The sequence below is a fragment of the Cricetulus griseus genome (assembly GCF_003668045.3).
Source record: "Cricetulus griseus strain 17A/GY chromosome 1 unlocalized genomic scaffold, alternate assembly CriGri-PICRH-1.0 chr1_1, whole genome shotgun sequence".
Lineage (NCBI taxonomy): Eukaryota > Metazoa > Chordata > Mammalia > Rodentia > Cricetidae > Cricetulus > Cricetulus griseus.
The window spans coordinates 10565549-10575815 of record NW_023276807.1 but is presented as its reverse complement, the minus strand read 5'-3'; positions in this window follow the sequence as shown (position 1 = coordinate 10575815).

Below are 10267 nucleotides of genomic sequence, written 5' to 3'. Positions count from 1 at the left end.
CAAACAACAGAAGGCAGGGATATCTGGGCAGATGGAAAAGTGCAGGTGATCTTGGGGAGGCTAGAACTTATAGAGAGCACTGATACCTAGGTACCCTCTTCCGAAGTTCTTGGGGGCCCATGAACTGTATGCATACTGGGTATGTGTTAAGGAACTAGGCAGAAGACAACATCCGGCAAGCTGAGGAAAATGGGTGGAGATTTTCTTTTGTCCATTGTAGAAGAGATGGGGCTCACAGATTGAGTCTAGCCAAGTTGGTAGTAGGCAGAATCAACACTCTTCAGAGAACACAGCTGATTCCAGAATTCCCACAGTGTTGCACTCGGTGTCTACCACAGAATCCAAATGTGCTAGTCACACACAGAGATAGGAAAAAGTGACCAATAGTTAGCCTAAAAATATTAATTCACAGAGAGTGAACCCAAGCGATCAATTGCATACAGAATAGACAGAGATTTGAAAGAAGATATTTGAGGACTGAAAAGAGAAAAAAACTGGTTTCAAGGAGTAAACAGAAGACTTTTCAAACTGAAAGAGAATATGAGACTATGAGAAACAAATGTAAACTTTAAAGACAAAGGTGTCATTTCCTAAATGAAATATTCCTCTAAAGGTCTCAACAGTAGATTGGAAACAGGCATCAAATAAATCGACAGAAACTACCTTAAAAGCAGAAAGAAAAAGGGGGAACATGAATCACGAACAGAGAGCATCAGCGTACCACGACGCAGTATGAGATGATCTAACAGAGATGCAATTGAGTCCCAGGAGAACAATTATCCTTTGATAACAAAGACATATGGGGCTCGAGAGATGGCTCAGTGGTCAAGAGCACTTGCTGTCCTCGAAGAAGAGCCTGGTTCAGTTCCTAGCATTCACATGGTAGTTCACAACTATTTGTAACTCCGGATCTGATGCTCTTTTCTGATCTCTGCAGTTACCAAGTGTTCCCAGAGTGCAATTACATACATTCAGGCAAAACACTCATACACATTAAAGTGAATTAACCTAAATTTTAAACATAATTTGTATAATGAAAAACATATGCAATATAAGCATAAAAATTTGTTTACAATAGACATTGCTACAGAAAATGCAAAAAGATGTTCTTTAGGATACTGGAGAGTAGATCAGATTGAAACTGATAGCTGAAGAGAGGGCAGGAGGAAGAAGAGAAGAGAAGGAATTTGGAGAATGTGTGAATACATGTATTGATGAGGTCTGAGACATTAGAATCTTAGTTCACATGTGAGCAGATCCTAGACCACAGAGCGTGTAGGATGAAATCCTGTGTATTAAGAGCAAAGATGAAGACAAAAATCTTGACAACACTCAAAAGAGAATGAATCAGCTCATGTAGGCAGACAGCAGTATAGATGTCCATTCGTGAATAAGACAGGACATGGGGTGGCACCCTCAAAAACCTGGAAAAGAACCCACCATGACCTAGTAGCCTGGCTTCTACTCAAGAAAAACCATCGTTTGGTAAATAAACAAATGTGTAGACAATTTGTTCATGAAACACATGCGTGTGGATGTCAAGGAAATTCTTTAGCATGGAGGGAAGCAGAGTGAGATATAGTGGGTATGATAACTACAAGTCCGATTTCTTTCTCTAAATTTATTTAAGGAAATGCAACAATCTAAAGAAAGTGAACAATGTATGTAGACATAAGACTATGCCTTTTAGGTGTGCCGGTAAATGAGACTGTGCTCTCACAAGTTTCTTTCATTTTACATGAAGTAGTTCAGTATTAACTCTGTATAGATAGTGATATAGTAAGAATTAGCAAGGGGCTGGAGAGATGGCTCAACTGTTAAGAGAACTGACTGTTCTTCCAGAGGACTGGGGTTTGATTCCCAGCACTCACATGGTGGTTCACAACCATCTGTAACTTCAGTTCCAGGGCATATGACGTCCTCTTATGGACTCTATGGGCATTGCATACACTTGGTGCACAGACATAATGCAGCCAGAACAATCATGTACACAATATAAAAATAAAAGGCTAACATTTAAAAAATGAAATAAAAAGGCATTCAAGATAAAGACAGAATTGTTTCTATATACAGAACCTTCTATAACACCAGTGCCAGGGGATCTGATGGCTCTTCTGGCCTCTATAGGAACTTGGCATGAGTGTGGTACATAGGCATACATGCAAGCAAAAATACATACACAAAAGATTAAATTTCAAATGGAAAAAAAGAGTTAATATTGTAGCCAGTGTGGTGGCATACCTCGTCAATCCTAGCACTCTGGGGGCAGAGGTAGGTGGATCTCTGAGCGTTCAAGGCCACACTGGACTTTATAATGAGTTCCAGGACAGCCAGAGCTACTTAGTGAGACCATGTCTTTAAAAAAAAAAATTCTGATCCCTGAGTATATACTACAGAATTCAATACAAGGAATGTTAGCTAAAAAGCTGTAAACGAATTAAAACAGAGCACTGAAACAATTAGCTAACTTGAAAGAAGGAAAACTATAAAGAAAACCGTAGGGCTGGAGAGACGGCTCAGCAGTGACAGGCATTTGAAGCCTAGATTGACAGCCTGAGTTGGATCCCAGGTCAACGTTGTGGAAGGAGAGAACTGACTCCATAAGGCGTCCTCTGTCCTCCACATGCAGGCTGAGTGCATATATGTGCGTGTGTACACACTTACACACAATAAATCAACAAAAAGTGAATAAAAAGGAAAAAGTAATGAACAAGATGAGATATGCACATGGTAAATAGATATAAACATACAAGAAAAACATACATAACACTTCTAAAAGAAAGCATGGGCATACGCACCTTCCTGATGCAAATGTAAACAAAAATATCTTGGTATGCATTAAGAACTCATAACAAATGTATACTTTGCTCTTTATTGAAATGAAGTATTTCTGCTCATTAAAAGTGACATTAAAAATGAATAGTAAAGTTACAGGTGGGGAGGTATGTGCAAAAAAGGTGAAAAACAAACCCCCCTGTATCCAGCATATACAAAGAACTCACAGAACCCAATAAACTAAAGGCAATGACTTCCTTCCTCCAACGCTGGGCAACTGACCTGAATGGACATATTGAAAAGAAGATAGGACAGTAGCCAATGATGAAATGGCAAGTAAAGAGAGAAGGTAACACCAGGCAAACCCGATGGGAGACAATGAAAAGCCCAACTATGAAAAGCTCAGCAGGCTAAGGAATGAGATCAGGGACTATTCCAGGGTAGACACAACATATACCGTAGGGCCTGCCATTGAGGCTAGTCTTTGGGCAAACGACAACAGCCAAATATTCTTGATGTTTATAATTATGGTTGCTTAAAATAATGTTCTTAGGACATACACAGTGCCTCCTCTGAATCAGTATGGAATAGTATAAAAATGAATGGTATGGCCATCCACATAAATACTGGAGAAACAATGATACAGCAAACTAGGCAAAATGCCAACCAGTAAACCTACCCAAAAATATTTAAATGGGAAAATTCTGGGCCTGTGTGAATTTTTAAAAGTTTGTCATGACAGCCAATAGAAGGTGTTGCAAGTTATTAGAGAAGAGAAAAGCCAGGGACTTGGAGGTGGCAGCATGAAGAATACAGTGAGCCCTCACAGTTGAAAAAGGAAAACCTGGCTCACATGCAGGAGAAGGCAATAGAAACCACCTCGGAGAGGGCCTGGGCGTGGCTGAGCAGACACGCCTTTACCACAGCTATTACAAACATGCAGAGACAATACACACAGCCTCATATATACATGATTAATAATAAACGAAAGCATGATTACAATGACTCACAAAACAGCAAACAGAAAAAGAGGGACACAGGAGGGGTGGGGCCAGACAAGCCCTGGGCTTGATCTCTTACACCATAAAGGGGTGTGTGTACATTATAAAAAACAAACAAACTAAAAATCCTGGAGTTGAAAAAAACAAATGAAATGAAAAAAATGTTATTTGAAGGGCTCAATTAGAGGCCTGGGTTGAAAGAGTGAAGAATCAAGATTAGAAATTAATCAATAAAGAGTATCTGAAGTAAAAAAAAAAAATCAAAATCCCCAGAGAAATCTAAAACACCATTAGGTATACCAACATTCATGGTAGGAGTTCAATGGGAGAGAAAACAGAGGATTGCTCTGAGAAATAATGGCAAAAATCTTCTTGAATTTGATGACAAACAATCTGTATATCAAAGAAAATTAACAAACCCCACATAAAACAATATTAATGAAATATGTACCAGACTTACTGTAGTCTAATTATGGAAGCCAAAGACAAGGAGGAAAGTGTGAACACAGTAAGAAAAGAGCTATTGTGTATACAGGAGCCACAGTAAAATTAACAACTACTTTCTCATCAGAAACAAGGTCAGGCCAAAGCACTGAGAGAAGAAAGGGTTAACTAACAATCTATTATCTACCAAAGCTAGCTCTCAAAAATGGATGTAAGGGCTGGAGAGATGGCTCAGCAGTTAAGAGCACTGGCTGCTCTTCTAAAGGACTTGGGTTTGATTCCCAGCACTCATATGGGGGTTCACAACCATCTATAACTCCAGTTCCAGGACACATGACGCCATCTTATGGACTCTATGGCATTGCATATACTTGGTGCACAGACATAATGCAGCCAAAACAAACATGTACACAATATAAAAATAAGGGGCTGGAAAGATGGCTCAGAGGTTAAGAGCACTGACTGCTCTTCCAGAGGTCCTGAGTTCAATTCCCAGCAACCACATGGTGGCTCACAAGCATCCATTATGAGATCTGGTGCCCTCTTCTAGTGTGCATAGATACATGGAAGCAGAATGTTGTATACATAATAAATAAATAAAATCTAAAAATAAATAAATAAATAAAAGGTTAACTTTTAAAACTGAAATAAAATAAAGGCATTCAAGATAAAGACTGAATCATTTCTTGTGAGCACTCCTGCCTTACAATTGCTGCTGAGTTCTTCAATTTTAAAGCAACACCAGACAATAACATGAATCCCCAACACAAAACCACAGAACGCTAATAAAAAAAAAATTCTAACAGAAATCATATGACTGGATGAGTTTGCTTCCCCTTTCTTCTAATTGATTTCAAAAGCAGCTGTATAGAGTGATATTTCAAAATTTATTATTGGGACTGTACCATGGAGAAATGTAACATATTTGACAATTACAGAATGATGGGGGAGTATAAGAATAACGCTGTTGTATTTTTAAAACTGCAGAGGCTGGAGAGACGGTTCAGTGGTTAAGAGCACAGCCAGCTTTTGCAGAGGATCTAAGGTTTGGGTCCCACAGCAGGAGGCTCATAACTGCATGTAACTCCAGCTCCAGGGGATGTGACACCTTCTTCTGGACTCGGGTGGGTGCATGCATGCTCGTACACACACACACACACACACACACACACACACACACACACACACACACTTTTAACAAATAATAAAAATAAATCTTTAAAAGAACTTCCTATTTTCTTCTGCCTCAACAAGCCACACAACTGATCTGTGACCCAGCCCACAGTGTGATAAGGCTGGGTCATGTGACCCATTCTCCTTGTTACCCCTGACCTACTGGGATCCCAACGGGCAGTCAAATCTCCTCATGTCTTTGCATGAACCCTGACCTCCAGTACAGATCCACACACACTGAACTCCTTACCTGCCTGGCTGAGCCTGTTTCCTACAAGCTGTAGGAATCTATGACCACACATGGAGCGTGCCATACCCTCTTCTAGAACCCATGATGCAATAAATCTTTCCATGTTGCATGCCTCTCCAGGTGTACTTTCCACAGCAATGTTGGAACAATCCTGAGTCCATCCCCTACCCCATCGAGGGAGGATACCTACCCCACTAATCATACAATTGCAAGTGAGTGAAGAAACGAGAATCTTGACTCACAGGACAAGGTCAAAAGAAAACCAAAATGTGTGTGTGTGCGTGTGTGCATTTTTCTTCGTAAATTCATTTTTGTTCCTCACCCCCTCTCAGCGCCTTTAAAAGACAAAGGATTCTTATTATGTTGCAATTGTTAGGTTTGCAATAAATATAGATGCAATATATACAGCAACAATAGTGTAACAAGGAGGGAGGGAATTAAACTGTGAGGAACGAAGCTGGTGGTCTGCAGAGATGGCTCTGTGGGCAAAGCAAACCATGTGTACGCGGGAAGATGGAGTCCAGAGCCCTGGGGTCTTCAGAGCCCATGTAAACACTGGATGTGTACAGAAACTGGCTGTAATCCCAGTGCTCTGAAGGCAGGGGCAAGGGATCTCTGGACAAGCTGACTACATAGACTAGATGTATGGGGGAGCTTGGGGTTCAGCCGAGACCCTGTGTAGATGAGTGGGGAAAAGCATGATGGAGGAGTTGGGTAGTGGGGGAGCACACCTTTAATCCCTGCGCTTGCCAGACAGAGACAGGCGGATCCAGGTATATTTGAGGCCAGCCTGGTCTACAGAATGAGTTTCAGGACAACTAAGGATACATAAAGACGTCTTGTCTCAAAAAACAAAACAAACAAAAAATCGATGGAGGAAGATTTCCAGTGTCGAACTCAGGACTTCACATGTACATTTCACACACACACAAACATATGCTAAATAAAAGAATTAAGTTGGTATACATCTAAAGCTAATTTTGGCATGCTAGGATATGTGTTGTAAGGCCTAAATCAACTACTAAAAATAACCGAAGAAAATGTAGGTAAAAGTCAATACAGAAGTCAGAGGCATGCTAGACAATACCCCCTTCAGAGAGAAGGGAAAGTGAAGTAACACAGGAACAAAGTACTCATTAAATAAACTGAAGAAAAGGAGTGGCAAAATAACATATCTATCCATGTCCATAATGATGCTCAAATGCAAGTAGATATAGTCAGTCACTCAAAAGGGAGAAATTACCAGACTACCTTTAGAAAGCATGCTTGGGGGCTGGGAGACGATTCATGGTTCGTTAGGAGCACTGGCTGCTCCTCCAAAGATCCCAGGTTCAGTTCCCAGCCCCCACATGGTGGCTCACAACCATCAGTAACTCCAGGTCCAAGGGATCTGATGCCCTCTTCTGGCCTCCTCAGGTACCAGGCACCCCAGTGGTACACAAACAGACAAGCAACATATACACATAAAATAAAAATTAAATTTAGGCTGGGTGTTGGTGGCTCATGCCTTTAATCCCAGCACTTGGGAGGCAGAGGCAGGCGGATCTCTGTGAGTTTGAGGCCAGCCTGGTCTCCAGAGCGAGTGCCAGGATAGGCTCCAAAGCTACACAGAGAAACCCTGTCTTGAAAAACCAAAATAAATAAATAAATAAATTTTAAAAAGTTTAGTCTCACAAATACAAATAAGTTAAAAATAATATGCCATATCCTACAATCAACAGAGTGGCTATGATAATAATAGACAAAATAAATGTTAAAATAAAAAAATTCCTAAAGAGGGACAATTTAAAATGATAAATATATATTGACCTAACACAGCCTTATATGACATGATGTCCGAATTAATAGAAATGAATTCAAAGACAGAAAATTCAACAATCATAGTTGGGGACCTCAATTCCTGACTTTTTATCACTTTTATTAGTATATATTAATTGTACAAACTAATGGGTTTCATGAAGACACTTAATTCATGGACATAAGATACCATGATCGGGCTGGAGAGATGGCTCAGAAGTTAAGAGCACTGACTGCCCTTCCAGAGGTCCTGAGTTCAATTCCCAGCAACCACTTGGTGGCTCACAACCATCTGTAATGAGATCTAGTGCCCTCTTCTGGTGTGCAGATATACTGGAAGCAGAATGTTGTATACATAACAAATAAAAATAAAATCTTTAAAAAAAAAAGATACCATGATCATCATTTCCCTGCCATCAGCCACATGTACTTACCAACTCCATCCTCCCAATAGTTCACCTTCTATTCCTATGTCTTTTAAAAAAGATCTACATATAAGGGAAAACATATGATAACTGTGTGTGTGTGTGTGTGTGTGTGTGTGTGTGTGTGTGTGTGTGTGTGTTGGGAGTGGAATGGAGTCTCTTGTAGCTTAAGCTGGCATCTTATTTGACATATTTGAGATTGGCCTTGAACTCCTGATCTTCCTGCCTCTATTTCCCAAGTGCTGGGAATACAGACATGCATCATCACACAAACCTTTCATGTTATTTCTTGCAGCACAATAAGCTTCAGTTACATCAATTTTTATGCAAACGATGTGATTTTGCTCTTCTTTTTTATCTTTTTTAAAAATTATTTATTTATTTATTATGTATACAACATTCTGCTTCCATGTATATCTGCACACCAGTAGAGGGCACCAGATCTCATAACGGATGTTGTGAGCCACCATGTAGTTGCTGGGAACCGAACTCAGGACCTCTGGAAGAGCAGTCAGTGCTCTTAACCTCTGAGCCATCTCTCCAGCCCTGACTTTGCTCTTCTTAATGGTGTGTGCTACACATACACACACACCATTAAAATATAAATATCACACACACACACACACACACACACACACACACACACACACACACACACACACCTCAATCCACCTGTTGATTGGCACCTAGGTTGATTCAGTGACATCAAATTGCTACAATAAACGGGGATGTGCAGGTCAGTACCTGACTTTTAATAATTGATAGAACAAACAGGCACTGTGTCAACAGGATATAAAAGACTTGAAGAACAACATTAACTAGACTGATCAGGAATCTGCAGATCACCCCACCTGGCAACAGAAAACATAGCAACTGAGCACACAGCCTCCTGAAGATCACATGCAAGACTCTCCAGGATACACAATTCCACATACACTTAAAAGGATTAAAGTAGAATAAGGTATGTTTTCTAACAAAAATTAAGTAAGGCAAATATAAAAATATAATTACATGGAAATTAAATATTTTGAACTGACCAAGACAATGGCTCCATATTAATTTCAGAAAAACTTGTTTTAGAAGAAAATTTGTAGATAAATAGCCTTTTAATAGTGATAAAATTATCAGTCTATCAAGAAAATATGTCTCCATGGGTGGTGGTGCATGCCTTTCTTTAATCCCAGAACTCAGGAGGCAGAGGCAGGCGGATCTCTGTGAGTTTGAGGCCAGCTGGGTCTATAACTTGAGTTCCAGGACAGCCTCCAAAGCTACACAGAGAAATCCTGTCTCAAAAAATCAGTAAGAAGCCCTAGTCATCAGCCAATAATTTTATAACTAAAAAATTTGGGGCTGAAAAGGGTGGCAGGACCTGGTGGGACAAGAATCCCAGCAACTTATGTCTGTTATAAACATGAAGGTTAAGCCCTGTAAAAAGAAAATCCACATTTTCTTGAAACAAAATTGATAAAATGGAGAGATGGTTCAATTATAAGTTACTCCCACAACCAGGATTATCTTTCAATAACTGGTAGAACAAATATTGGAAAACTCACAATATACAACTATTATTATTCAATAATCTTACTCCATTTAAAATGTTTTAAAACCAAGAATAGTAAAAACAATCTTGAAAAATAAGAATAAAAATAAAATACCCACTCTCAACTCTTATCAAAGGGGCTATAAAGATGGCATAGAGGTTGAGAGCGTTTGCTGCACAATTGTAAAGACAAGAGTTCAAATGCCAACACCCACCACAAATGCCTGTAACTCCAGCTCTGAAGGAATGAATGCTCTCTTCTGGTCTCCATGTGCAAAGGCATAGGTGGCATAGACTCCCTACATGGGTACATAGACTCACACGCGTGCGCACACACACACACACACACACACACACACACACACACACACACAAAACTACTGTAATAAGATTTTACTGAACTGACACACAGACACACAGATATGGGGCCAGAGATTAGAAATTGGAGCCAAATGTAAATGAATACTATGACAGCCAACTATTTTTAACAAGGATATCAAGGCAATTCGATGTGGAAAGGACAATTAACAAATTGTGCTGGGACAAGTAGACATCTACATGCAAAAATGTAATCTGTATTCCCACCTCACAACATACCTAACATGACATATTGGGGAATCACAGAGCTAAATATAAGTGCCCAAAGTGCTTATGAAATTCTTAGAAGAAAATAGGAATAAGTCTCTAATCTAGTGTTGGCCAGTAATTACTCAGATGTGACATTCAGCACACAAAAGGGGAAGAGTCATAAGTTTTGACTTCAAAATGATACGCTTTTTGTTTCAAAGGACTATCAAAGTGTAAAGACAACCGAGAAAGTGAGAGAAAGCATTTGCCAATCATGTATCTGATAAGGGAATAT